Consider the following 14,831-nt stretch of genomic DNA (forward strand, 5'->3'; position numbering starts at 1 on the left):
TCCTTCACTGCTGAAGAGACTGTGGAACCTGCTGCACTGTTCACTACATTCTCCTTCACTGCTGGAGAGACTATGGGACCTGCTGCGCTGTCCACTACATTCTCCTTCACTGCTGGAGAGACTATGGGACCTGCTGCGCTGTCCACTACATTCTCCTTCACTGCTGAAGAGACTGTGGAACCTGCTGCGCTGTTCACTACATTCTCCTTCACTGCTGAAGAGACTGTGGAACCTGCTGCACTGTTCACAACATTCTCCTTCACTGCTGGAGAGACTATGGGACCTGCTGCGCTGTTCACTACATTCTCCTTCACTGCTGAAGAGACTGTGAAACCTGCTGCGCTGTCCACTACATTCTCCTTCACTACTGGGGAGAATGTGGAACCTGCTGCGCTGTTCACTACATTCTCCTTCACTGCTGGAGAGACTGTGAAACCTGCTGCGCTGTTCACTACATTCTCCTTCACTGCTGATTCGACTATGGAACATACTGCGCTGTTCACTACATTATCCTTCAGTGCTGATTAGACTATGGAACCTGCTGCGCTGTTCACTACATTCTCCTTCACTGCTGGAGACTGTGGAACCTGCTGCGCTGTTCAATAAATTCTCCTTCGCTGCTGAAGAGACTGTGTAACCTGTTGCGCTGTTCACCACATTCCCCATCACTGCTGGAGAGACTGTGGAACCTGCTGTGCTGTTCACTACATTCTCCTTCACTGCTGGAGGCTATAGAACCTGCTGCGCTGTTCACTACATTCTCTTTCACTGCTGGAAAGACTGTGTAACTTGCTGCGCTGTTCACTACATTCTCCTTCGCTGCTGGAGAGACTGTGGAACCTGCTGCGCTGTTCAATATATTCTCCATTTCCCCGTCGAATGTTGAAAACAATGCTTCTGGATCTTCCTACTTTGATGTCATATAATAAAATAGTTCGCTTTGTAATATAGACACCGATAAAGGAATTGTTAAACTCAGAAATGTTATTAAAAATTATAAAGTTAAGAAGCAGCTGTAGAAATCCACTCACCAGGAAGTCCAATGACTGAAAGTACAGTATAAAAAACTCGCTCTATCTGAATGATGACTTGATATCCCATGGCACCGAGGCACTAAGACTTGTGCTTGTTTCCCAAGGTGGACTGATCTGAAATGATTCTGCGGGTATTTCTGCTTTTATGCAGTAGATAAATCCCCAGTGACCTATGATGATTAATATTACTTACAGTAGATAGAGCAGATTGGTAACTCTGGCAACAATGGAAATATGCTGATGGATGTCAAAACCGCCTGATATATCAGGAGAAAACACAAAAGGTTTTTGCAAGTGTTCGCTTATTGTCACGAGTAGGCTTCAATGAAGTTACTGTGAAAAGCCCCTAGTAGCCACATTCCGGCTGGTACGGGAATCGAACCGTGCTGCTGGCCTGCTTGGTCTGCTTTAAAGCCAGCGATTTCGAACAGTGAGCTAAACCATCTCTGGCCTCAAACACATTAAGTTGAATTTCTCTCTTCTTGACTTGAATTTTATCTGTGGTTCAACACATTTTAATAAGGGAATACGATAGGTACAAGAAGAATAATATTTAATAGGAGCCAAAGCAGCTGGCCAGCATGCGAGTAGAATGTGGAGGTTAATAGTGGGAAAGCAATCTTACAATCTCAAAATGTAAGGTGACAGGGAGGGAATGTTTGGGACAACGCTGTGATATCAGAGATTGAGAAAGTAAGTCAGAATGTGGAAATGTGGAGTCCTGGAGGAGTTGATGTGCTGCGCGGACGCACATCAGGTAGCTCTCGTCCCAATAGGACCGAAAACAGCGTATTTTATTGGATTATTGGCTTAGAAAGCCATCAATAACTCATTGAAACCCAAAACGCATTAACAGCGAAGAGGCAGAGGAGACACTGTCTTTGTAGAGTTTGCACCTTCTCCCTGTGTCTGCCTGGGTTTCCTCTGGGTGCTCCAACTTACTACCACTGTCTCAAGGTGTGCAGGTTAGGTGGATTGGCCAAGCTAAATTATCTCTCATGATGCGGTTGCAGGAATACCATGGGTAACAGGGCCTAGGCAGGATGGTATTTGAAAGGATTCCAACAGACTCGACTTTCATAGTGGCCTCCTTCTGCACTGTAGGGTTTCTATGCTGCTCTGGAGCGAAGAATGAGCTGACCCATTATAAGAAATTAGACCCCAATGCCTGTCTCTGGGCGCATTAAAGGAACTCTGAATGAATTACTGTCCACGTGATATAAACTGAAATAAACTAAATATGGTAAGTACATGCAATATAATTTAATACAGCTTCAAGCAAATAGTATTCTATCGAAGTGCCGTATGGACAAGAAAGATTAACCATAGAACCATAGAATTGACAGTGCCATTCGGCCAATAGAGTCTGCACTGGCTCTTGGAAAGAGCACCCCGCTTATGTCCACAGCTCCACCCAATCCCCTAATCCCAGTACCCCAGCTAACCTTTTTTATGAAAACTAACGATAATTTAGCATGGCCAATCCACCTAACCTGCACACCTTTAGATTGAAGGAGGAAACCGGCAAACCGGAGGAAACCACGCAGACACGAGAAGAACGTGCAGGCTCCACACAGACAGTGACCCAGTAGGGAATCTAACCTGGGACCCTGAACCTGTGAAGCAACGGAACGAACCACTTGCTACCGTACCGTGCGGTTCCTCTGTTGAAAGATGCAGTCAAACTTGCTGAGTTTTCTTTATGTTTCAAATTCAATTAAAGCAATATTTCTTGGAATGAATGTAGTGCGACAATACACAAATATTCTGACAAATGTTGAGAGCTGCATACGTCATGGTTCCAGGTTACTCAGATATAAGATTAATCAGACATGGTTCAATGCATTTCAACACTAAACCAAAAAATAGCCCTTTGTTTACTCTGCTAAATTACAGACATCCATCGCAGTGAGGACATTTGCACTCGATTGAAGTCTATGCCAAGGATTAGCAAGGCACTAGGTAAATCGAACAAAAGTCATGTTGCCCCCTCTCTCTGATAACTCCTCCTAAACTATTCACGTAGTTGAGTCTCGACTGTTATCAACCACCTCCCGTTGCAGAAATTCATTCCGGGATGTTATAGTGGTTAATGCAGAACTTACACTTTTCACTCCAGGAACCTTTCTGGCCATTTTGAACACGGTAGTTCTTTCATCTGCGCTCCTGTAAGTAAATTCTGAACTAAAATTCTTTGGAACTATATTGTTATAAAATTCAGGAATGCGTATGTTTTGATGCATGGTGGAACACAAATAAATAATATTGTTTCTATTGCTCAGGTGTAGCAGTGTTTTTATCAGTGCAGGGGAGCCATATTGCTCGGCGACGATACTAGTGCCCAGAATCATGTCGTTGTCTCTGTCATATGTAGTATGGTTTTCACCCCAGGAAAGCGCAGAAGCATTCGAATGGTGTATCACTGCAGATGGGATGTTCCTGAAAATGTTATTTTCTTATGACGAATAACTTCTGGTCTGTCTGCGAAAGTTACATCTCCACTTGCAAAAGTAATTCACTTAACATTGCTTAATTTCTGTTTTCACTGTGACCGGAGTCTCCAACTTATGAATCTGGGCAAAATTAAAAAGAACTGTACATATGGAAATAAAAGTTGCACAGAATCCCATGTCTAATTATGGACATTTGTAATATATGTAAACACCAATGCAAATACGGGCATCATGATAAATCATGTATCATATTATTGGAATAGTTTTCTTACCAAGTTATTTATAGAAAATGTCTAACACCGTCCGGCACACTGTCTTTATGTCTTGGAATTTTGAGAATTTTCTATCAGTTAAAATGGGAAACAGAGAAGCTGGTGACAATTGGAAAAGTAACCATAGATTACAATCAGAAAATAATGCAGCGCATATGAGGCCCTTCACCCATCGAGTCTGCACCGACTGATCTGCCTACCTAATTCAATTTTCCAGCACTTAGCCAATAGCTGTCTCTGTTATCACCTGCTAAGTACTCATCCTGGTACATTTCAAAGGACTTCAGGCAATCCGCCTCTGCCACCCTCCCAGGAAATACATGTAATGGCAGTGAGAGTGGGTATTTACTCTTCTAATTATCTGCTTGTGTTTTAAATGTTCGAGGTGTTGGCTCCATATCAGCCAATATTGAAGTTTTACACATAGCGGAGATCAGTGTTGCAGCCATCAAACTGAATCGGTATTGTCAATCAGCTGTGTTCTAAAACCATGCTCTCTGATTCTTTTCTCTCAACACGGTTTGTAATTGTTGCTTGTCTTGCAAACTAGGAGGCGCGAAATACAGAGAAAGTGAAACAATTTGCAAATTGTGCATCACAGCGCAGCGATTTGTGCATCACACCAGGGACCTAACAAGCTGCATCCATCCAGTCGCAGAACCATAGAGCAGCATAAAATGTGCAGTGCGGATTGAGGCCATACATCCATCTTGTCTGTGTGCGAGCATTCATATCACGCCTTCCTGGCCCAGATCCAGAGCTTTGCAGTCTACCGCAGTTCAGATTCACATCCAGCTACATCCGGGGTGGGGGGTGGGGGTGGGGGGGGGGGGGGGGGGTGGGCTTCCAGACTGATCGACAGCCCTCATTTGGCGCAGTTAGTCAGACCAAAGGGGACACTGTATAACTGCACTCTGAACGAAACAACCGGTGTATACCCAGTGATCACTGATTGCAAGATCGGCAACACGAACTCAATTGGAATGATTCTAATGATCCACATAGTTACACGGTACACACGCCCAATTCCCCACTACCAGTTGGAGAAGATTGGAATCGTAGGAAATAATAGATCCCTCTACTCGTTTCACCGAGGCCACTTCTATATTTCCGAAACACACACTTTGTAGGATCACCCTCACCGGATGCAAACAAAGGAGTGCCATCACGCTGTACCCTCATCCTGTGGGACAGGGAGCGTTGGGTGAGTGTTAATTCAATCAAACTGACGGTTGTGTCCCAGTAAATGTGCCCTCAATTTACATTTAGCCAAAATCCGGTTAGGCAGCCAGAGGAGAACATTGTGACTCCACCACAGAGACTGCCTAACGTTATAAAGACCTGCAGTGACGAAAACTTTGCTTATCACCTTTTAAGCCTGTCACTCTCGGGAAAGATCGAATCATCCAAGATCCACTGAGGTACTGAACTGACTCACACCTCCGATCACCTCCCAGACTACTTACAAGAATATGAAGAGCCAGAACAGGCATCTATCCCGTAGTGAGAGGAGATGCTAATGGAGTTAAGATTCAGGGTCGGTCAGTCTGTCAAGCTGACAGACATACAGTTACAGACACATCTTTGATAATAGAGACAGATCCCGGTATGGAGATACAGAACCCGAACTGGTGAAATAAGATCTGGGACTGGGAAATAAATGTGGACACCTCTGGATTCCGATCTTCCCATGTCTTCTGGTGGGCCGACAGTTAATATTGGCGCTGACTTGGTGAGAATTGACCTGTCAATCCTGCAGGCTGTTTGTGCGACGAAGAAAAATAAAACGAAGGATGATAGCCAAGAACTCAGAGGGGCCTATTAATTTGAAGCACATTAATTTGAACTAAACTACGGGTACTCCTGAAATCACGTGACAAATGTGCGCGTCTCAGGTGGGAAATACGGATCGATATCATGACCGATTAAATAAACCTAAATTAAAATGTTTTAATGATAGGACATGGGAGAATAACGGAAATTGTATGTTAATGGGACTGGTGTTAGCCCGTTACCGAAAGGGGGTTGTAGAATTGTGTTTTCCCAGGCACAGGCAACTTTAACAATAAATATTAAACAGTTCACATGTATTGCTATATAAAACATAAATATTCGTAGTTGACAGTTTTTAAGGCACGTTAGCTACCCGGCGTGACGACATTCCTGATTTGGGATGTCTGCACAGATACCCACATGAAAACACTCAGCAGAGTATTTCGCTTCGGTTAGATGTTCCTGGAGGATGTTGACAATGCCATGCAAGGTCAGGCTAAGCGAGTTGTATATACATTAGGACGGCAGATATGAGGATCTAGAAGATACCACAAGGCAATGAGCAACGCATTGCTTTCCATGATCAGGTCACACATTCCCCTGATTCCTGGTAATCAATGTCATTGGTCCCAATAGGTCAACACATGTAATATATAATGCTTATGATTGGATAGTGTCCAGCCGGTGTGTGCTGAGTAACTGTTGGAAATGGTATAACATCTTTGGATGTACTTTGGAGGAGTATCTGCATCGCTCAGATGTTTGCTCCCCGCTGTCGTAACTTCAATAAACTTCTGGCGATTGGAACGGACCCGGTTGTCGAGAAATGATTTCGGATTAATTTCCACTAACAGCCTCACCAATGCCTTTAATAGGTGCAAAAACGCTTCTTTACATTCATACTCCATTCGTTTAGATATAAAGGCTAACAATCCATATGCTTTCTTTATTACATGTTGTACCATAATATTGGGCATCATGCCAGGTAGCTAACTGGCATGGCCACATGATTATTCGGGCTGATTAAGGCAGAGCTCCAAAGGAAATGAAATGAAAATCGCTTATTGTCTCAAGTCGGCTTCAAATGAAGTTACTGTGAAAAGCCCCGAGTCGTCACATTCCGGCGCCTGTTCGGTGAGGCTGGTACGGGAATTTGAACTGTGCTGCTGGACTGCCGTGGTCGCTTTCAAAACCAACGATTTAGCCCTGTGCTAAACCAGCCCCAGACAAAAACCCCAGCAGCAAATATTCCGTGTCTACAGTCCAGAGGAAACGCTTCTGAGGGTGCTGCCTGCTGTACCAAGTCAGGGTCAGGTTTGAGCTCAGAGCCTGACCTGTGAGGCGTCACCATGACCTAAGGACAATGGATACAGCGGTCTGGAAAACATCATGATTAAGTGTATCTTCCATTGGCTGATCACACAGCCTCAAACTGCCTAAAAGCAACGTTCATCGGATTTGATAAATCTTAATAGATTATCATTAAGAATGAATAGTGTCAGGGCAGCAAAGTGGTGGAGTGTGTAGCGCTGCTGCCTGACGGCGCCGAGGTCCCAGGCTCGGTCACCGCTCTGGGTCACTGTCCGTGTGGAGTTTACGCATTGTCCCCGTTTTCCTCGGTTCCCCCCCCCCCCCCCCCTCCACAGCCCAAAGAACCGTAAATCGGCCCTTAATTGGAAAACAAATAAATGGATACTCTCATTTTTTTTCAAATAGAAAACTAAATGTTTGAATTGTGTCCATCTGAGTCTTGCTGACGAACTATTTGAAACTGTCTATATTATGATGATTCCCGTTGTTCAGTGGAGTACAATGTGGTTTGCCCAGTGACCTGCTGCCAGCCGATGACAGTCCAATAAAACATTTGGAGTTTGGCGCAGATGCGCGCGGGTGTCGACAGATTCTTTCGGACACTTTAATGAAGTTTTGCCTCTATTTCTGCGCTGTTTAATGTAGTCGGGCTTCTCCCTCTGCGCTTTCCTGATTCCCACCTATCTCTGAGCGCTTTGACTGACTCTCATTCCTCTCTTTATCGGAGTCCCACTATTCTCTCCGTTCATGAGTGAAGTCTGTTTAATGTAGGGCACAGTTTCAATGGTCTCTGTTTTATGTAGGAGACGGTTTAAATGGTCTCTGTTTAATGTCAGACACGCTTTACATGGTCTCTGTTGAGGGTGTGGCACTGATTAAATAATCTCAGTTTAATGCCGGACATTGTTTCAATGGTCCCATTGAGGGGCGGATGCTCACTATATACTCTCCGTTTAATGTAGGACATTGATGAATTGGTATCTGTTTAATACAGGAAACTTTAAATTGTCCGCTTAATGTCGGGCACTGGTTAAATGTTTTCTGTTTAATGCAGGGCAGTTCAAATCGTCTCTGTTCAATGCAGGGCACTGTTTAAATAGTCTCTGTTTAATGCATGGCACTGTTTAGTCTGTGTTTAATGTAGGACATTGTTTAAAGTCTCGTTTTAATGTAAGGCACTGTTTAAATAGTCTTTGTTTAGTGTAGGGCACTGTTTAAATGTTATCTGTTTAATCTCGGACACTATTTAAATAGCCTTTGTTTGATGTGGGACACTGTTTAAAAAGTCTTGTTTAATGTAGGATACTGTTTCAATGCTCTCTATGTAATGTCGGACACTATTTCAATGCTCTCTAATGTCGTGCACTGTTTAAATGCTACCTATTTAATGTCCGACACTGTTTCAATGCTCTCTAATGTGGGACACTGTTGAAATACTCTCTGTTCAATACAGGACACTGTTTAAATAGTCTGTGGTAATGTAGGGTACTGTTTAACTGTCTCTGCTTAATTTCGGAGACTGTTTATATGCTGTTTAATATACGACACTGGTTAATTGGTTTCTGTTTAATATGGGACACGGTTCAAATGGTTTCAAATTAACATTGTACCCTGTTTAAATAGGTTTGGATTATTGTTGAGCGCTGCCTAATGGAGTCTGTTTGATGGAGGGTACTGTTTAATACTTTTTTTCAATGCTGGATATGATAATACCAGCATGTTTACAATTGAACTGTCCACGTTGTTTGTATTTAATATAGTACACTGTTTTGATATTGTCTATTTAATTGAGGACGCTGGTTAAATAACATATTGATTTAATAGTTTCATGTCGGATACTCTTTGAACGGTCTGTATTTAATAGCCCATTTTCCTGATTCCCGTTCCCACTCACCGTATCTCTTCCCCATTCCCTGCTTGCATCCCCCACCCACTGAAACTCATCGTCATGTTCTCGAATCCCTTCCCAGACACTGAAACACTTCTATTGCACCCTGAATCCCTCCCCACCCAATGTAATACATCCCCATCTCACCGATTCCCTTCCCAGAGACTGAAACTCTTCCACAGCACCCTGAATCCCTCCCCGCCCCCAATTAAACACATCCCCATCTCACCGATTCCCTTCCCAGAGACTGAAACTCTTCCATAGCACCCTAAATCAATCCCCTCGCCCCAATGAAACACATCCCCAGCTCACCAATTACATTCCCAGAGACTGAAACTCTTCCATAGCACCCTGAATCCCTCCCCACCCAATGAAACACATCCCCATCTCACCGATTACCTTCCCAGAGACTGAAACCCTTCCATAGCAACCTGAATCTCTCCCCACCCAATGAAACACATCCCCATCTCACTGATTCCCTTCCCAGAGACTGAAACTCTTCCATAGAAACCTGAATCTCTCCCCACCCAATGAAACACATCGCCATCTCACTGATTACCTTCCCAGAGACTGAAACCCTTCCATAGCAACCTGAATCTCTCCCCACCCAATGAAACACATCCCTATCTCACCGATTACCGTTCCAGAGACTGAAACCCTTCCATAGCAACCTGAATCTCTCCCCACCCAATGAAACGCATCCCCATCTCACCGATTCCCTTCCCAGAGACTGAAACTCTTCCATAGAAACCTGAACCTCTGCCCACCCAATGAAACACATCCCCATCTCACCGATTACCTTCCCAGAGACTGAAACTCTTCCATAGCACTCTGAATCAATCCCCCCGCCAATGATTTGACTCCCCGTCACCCCTACTGCAATCCCCCTTCCTGTCCAGTAAAACGTTTTCCAGAACATCATCACCACCCACACGCCTGTAACTCTTGCCTCCCCATTCTTCCCCATCCGGTGACGTACAAAACCCCTTCCCCCGCAGAGGGAGCATCTTCCCATCTCCCTCTGTGGAGCCCGGACACACTCTGGTACCCTGATACCCTCTGTTAAGCCCTGACACCCTCTGTGGTGCCCTTAACCCCATTGTCAGGCCCGGATACCCTCTGTGGTGCCCTTAACCCCATTGCCAGTCCCGGACACACTCTGTGATGCTCTGAAATGCAAATGAACATCACTTATTGTCACCAGTAAGGCTTCAAATGAAGTTACTGTGAAAAGCCCCTAGTCGCCACATTCCTGCACCTGTTCGGGGAGGCTGGTACGGGAATTGAACCTTGCTGCTGGCCTGCCTTGGTCTGATTTCAATGGCAGCAATTTAGCCCTGTGCTAAACCAGCCCCTGGTTTGACACCCTCTGTAGTTCCCTGGATATGTCTGGAGTGCCCTCAAAGCCTAAACGTTGCTCTGAAACGCGCCGCATATCCCTGAAATACATTCAACCACAGATCCACACAATTGAGGTTTTCCTCCCCCCCCCCCCCCCTACAAACCTCCCAACACCGCATTGCAGAGGACACGGGTTCGATCGCGGCTCCGGGTCACATTCTCCCTGTGACTGCGTCGGTCTTACACTGACAACCCAAAAGTGGGCTGTGCGGGTGGAATAACCACTGAAAATTGCTCCTTAATTGCAGTAAAGAACTTCAAATTTATAAAATTACTAATCCTCCCCACCCACTGAACATTTCACCCACACTGAGATCTCCTGCACCACACCGTGAATGACTCTCGCAGCCCCTGAACCACTTTGCCAATCTCTTACCAACCCTATGAATGCGCTCCCCATCTGAAACTATTGCCGAGCTCCTGGATCAGTTTCACGGTTAGCTTTAATCACTTTCCGACCATCATCTTGTTCTCGATAGATAGATCTAGAACTGGAAACGGTCAGAGAGCTGATATTAAGTGTCTCCTGCATTATCTCAGTCCATTTTCCCTGAACTGATGTCCCCTTCCCTTTATCTGGAACTTACATATCTGTGCCCAGACTCAATCGAATCCGGGCAACTTCTCCCCAGGCAGCCTGATCCCAATGTAAACAAAACATGAAGCAGTGATCAATGCAATACGTTTTATTTCTGATGACAGGCCGTTATTCAGACAGCAGTAACATAGGGTCAGCTGTTGGAGCAGTGAAGTAATCAGGGAATAATTTTCCAGGGACGAAACTTCCATTCAGTGAGAACATGGGGATCTCTGGTTGATGGAAGTCCCTCACTGGAACATTCAGCTTTAACCTTCAATAAGGTGTTGAGCCATCCTCGTTTTTGGAACAGGAAATGACAGCTGCCACCTGATCAGGGACTGACAGTTCACCAGCGCTGGCATTCATCTCACCATTGTCAGGTCCTGACTCTAAAAGGAAAAGACAACATGAAGGAGGAAGTAATTGCTGGTTCTTCGGAGGGAGAACAATGAGAAAACATTACGCAGAGCCTGTCAGTGTGACAGGGACAGACTCCACACAACATATTATTATTATATATGTAGATTTTTAAATAACAAACTTTATTGTCACAAGTTGGTTTACATTAACACTGCAATTAAGTTTCTGTGCAAAGCCCCTAGTCGCTACACTCCGGCGCCTCTTCGGGCACAGGGAGGGAGAATTCAGAATGTCCAAATTACCAAATAGCACGTTGGAGGAAACCGCAGACACGGGAGAACGTGTAGACACCACACAAGCCGGGATTCCAACATGCGACCCTAGTGCTGTGAAAGTACAATGCTAACCAGTGTGCCGTCATGCCAGTTACATTGGATTTGATGTATATTATAATATTCCAGAGTTTCCAGCCTCAGACTCCATGCCTTGTACAAACTTCCACCCTCCATCCATCCTCTTGTCACTCCCGCCCACTCTCTCACTCCCTGTCCAGGACATAATCTGTCCCTCCATCCCACACTCTGTCCTGGACAGCATATGTCCCTCCCTCCCACTCCCTGTCCTGGACAGAATCAGTCCCTCCCTCCCACTCCCTGTCCTGGACAGCATCTGTCCCTCCCACCCACTCTCTGTCCTGGGTAGAATCTGTCCCTCCCTCCCACTCCCTGTCCTGGACAGCATCTGTCCCTCCCACCCACTCTCTGTCCTGGAAAGAATCTGTCCCTCCCTCCCACTCCCTGCCCTGGACAGCATCTGTCCCTCCCACCCACTCTCTGTCCTGGGCAGAATCTGTCCCTCCCACCCACTCTCTGTCCTGGACAGCATATGTCCCTCCCTCCCACTCCCTGTCCTGGACAGAATCTGTCCCTCCCTCCCATTCCCTGTCGTGGACAGCATCTGTCCCTCCCACCCACTCTCTGTCCTGGGTAGAATCTGTCCCTCCCTCCCACTCCCTGTCCGGGACAGCATCTGTCCCTCCCACCCACTCTCTGTCCTGGACAGAATCTGTCCCTCACACCCACTCTCTGTCCTGGACAGAATCTGTCCCTCCCTCACACTCCCTGTGACACACAGACTCACCTCCCTCCCACTCTATGATTTGTACTGACTCACTCACTCCTTCCCTCTCATTGCCTGACATGTACATACTCTCTACTTTCCAATCTCTGATGTGCCTAGACTCCCTCCCTCTCTGGAACTCTGTGACATGTACGTAATCCGTCCCGCCCCACTTCTTGCACTGCACAGACTCCCAGTCCTCCCACCCTCTGGTCGGTTCACACCCAGTCCATCCCTCTATACCAATTTCTGTCCTGTTAGAACTTCTGTCTGAAGTGTACTGACGCCCTGCACGTTGCCTAAGAATGAGGATAACTACCCCCAATATCAAGGAGAAGAGAAAATGAAAATTATACTTACGTAGAACTTTTCCCGGAATATGACAAAAGTATAAGGGAGGGGAGACGGTTTCTCAATGTCCAACAATGTGTGCTCTGAAACAGTGCGGCCAATCAATTTACAGAAAATCCCACAAAATAGCCAATTAGAATTGTCAGATGTACAATTTCTGGTCATGTGGACTGGGACGTTAAACCACAACAGTGTAACACTCCCGCAGTGCTGAGCTCCATGTACAGGAGTGGATCATCAATATACAACAGTGTAGCGCTCCCGCAGTGCTGAGCTCCATGTACAGGGGTGGAATATCAATGCACAATAGTGGAGCACTGCCGCAGTGCTGAGCTCCATGGACTGGACTGTGACCGCAACCCACAAACATTCATTTAACGCCCAACTGAGACAGAGACTGCCCCCCAGTTATTTACAATGCATTATTTCTCCCTTTGTCATATCTACTTAATCCAACTTCTCACACCCCACATATTTATGAAAGAGGCAGTGTTAATCCAGTTCAATGAATAGGATTGACTGCATTTTACTCCCAGTTCCCTTTGGTATTTTATTGTCTCCTGACCGTAGTGGTAGCTGAGGGCCTTGCCAGGTCATTCCAGTTGGTCTGGAGTCACAGGTAGGCCAGTGCCGCACAGGGCAGGAACGAACCGGATGGGATTTTACGATGAATGACAATGGTTTCATGATGTTGATGGGATTCAAATTCCACCGTTTGCCGTGATGGGATTGGAACCCCGGTTCTCGGGATTACTGGTTCTGTAACTGTACCATGTCTCATAATGAAATGTGGGCTTGTTCCCATAGAAAACCTCCGTCTCGCTCCAATAACTTTTCTTCACCTGAGGTTCTGGCTGAGAAGTGTGGGGAAAAATGGTCTGGTGGGGATTCTGATCCTGTCCTCACACACAGTACACACTCTCACCATCCGTAGCTGTGTCAGTGACCGGGAGCAGTAACTGAACTGTGCAATGAGCACAATGACAGAGTTTGTTATCCGGATCAATGATCCCACTTAGACCCAGCAATGTGCCCCACCCAGTAACTTCTGGTTTCATTATTGATCCGTGTGGATCAGCTCGCAAAACTAACACGACCCGAGAAATACTCAAATAGTGACTAAAATACCTGAGTTTTACCAATGAGGATATTGTATACTGAATTTCATAGAATTTACAGTGCAGAAGGAGGCCATTTGGCCCATCGAGTCTGCACCGGCTCCTGGAAGGAGCACCCTACACAAGGTTAACACCTCCACCCTATCCCCATAACCCAGTAACCCCACCCAACACTAAGGGCAATTTATCATGGCCAATGCACCTAACCTGCACATCTTTGGACTGTGGGAGGAAACCGGAGCACCCGGAGGAAACCCACGCACACACGGGATGGATGTGCAGACTCCACACAGAGTGACCCAAGCCGGAATCGAATCTGGGACCCTGGAGCTGTGAAGCGATTGTGCTATCCACAATGCTACCGTGCTTCCCTTAAAATTCATCAGTTTTTTAAAGAATCTCACAATCCACATCCCTTATCCTATCAAACCATTCCACTCAAAGAAAATACAATCGATTTAAACTGTATCTTCATGAAACCCAGCGGCTTTATTGTTGGAGAACGTTAAGAGATTCTTACGTCTTTCCATAATATCTTGCCTCGTTGCAGTAGGATTGTGCTGAGTCAGCACTAGAAGTACAAGCACCAAGAACAGCCCTTTCTGCATCTTCGCTGGGATCAGTCAGAGTTACGGTCAGAATGCTGGTGTCGATCTCTTCTCTATCTAATCACGGAGTATTGCTGCTTTTATAATCACACGAGTGGGCGTGTCTGCTTCCTGGTGATATCATTGGAAACTGTGTTTTCCTTATTCATGTCTTATTTCCATGAAGTCGCCTTTAGCAAATCCAGATCCACATAGCTGAAAAATCTAAAGGGCGAAAGCATTGTACCTCGCTGGTGTTCCACATGATGTGTTCCCCTTGCAGACAGACCCTCCCTCTCGAATGAAGCTGTGCCCAGAGTGCATATACAGACTCAGTGCCTGTAAAAATGTTCATCAAAACCCCTGAATTTGGACGAACGTCCTTTTTTGTAAAGGCTAATAGCGCATCTGTATATTCGATCCTGTCTCGTTGTGTACGGCCATGTTCATATGCCTATCCATGTGTCGGTCCCAACACTGTATCCCTGCACTCTTCAGAATGGAGACATTATTTCCGGATAGTCCCTCGCTATCACTCTTGTCAAAACGCATCACGTTACCACGAAGGAATAGAAGAGCAAATA

General features: G+C 45.7%; 1 long non-coding RNA gene across 1 annotated transcript; it reads right to left on the reverse strand.

The window, feature by feature from the left end:
• Nucleotides 1-10,803: 10,803 nt before the first annotated feature.
• Nucleotides 10,804-14,300, reverse strand: LOC119960722. Its single transcript, XR_005459506.1, has 2 exons — nt 14,181-14,300; nt 10,804-11,101 (listed from the first exon to the last, which is right to left on the reverse strand). It is a non-coding gene; the product is annotated as an uncharacterized LOC119960722 (long non-coding RNA).
• Between the last annotated feature and the right edge of the window lie 531 nt (nt 14,301-14,831).

This window comes from Scyliorhinus canicula, unplaced genomic scaffold (genome assembly GCF_902713615.1).
Source record: "Scyliorhinus canicula unplaced genomic scaffold, sScyCan1.1, whole genome shotgun sequence".
Taxonomy (NCBI): Eukaryota; Metazoa; Chordata; class Chondrichthyes; order Carcharhiniformes; family Scyliorhinidae; genus Scyliorhinus; species Scyliorhinus canicula.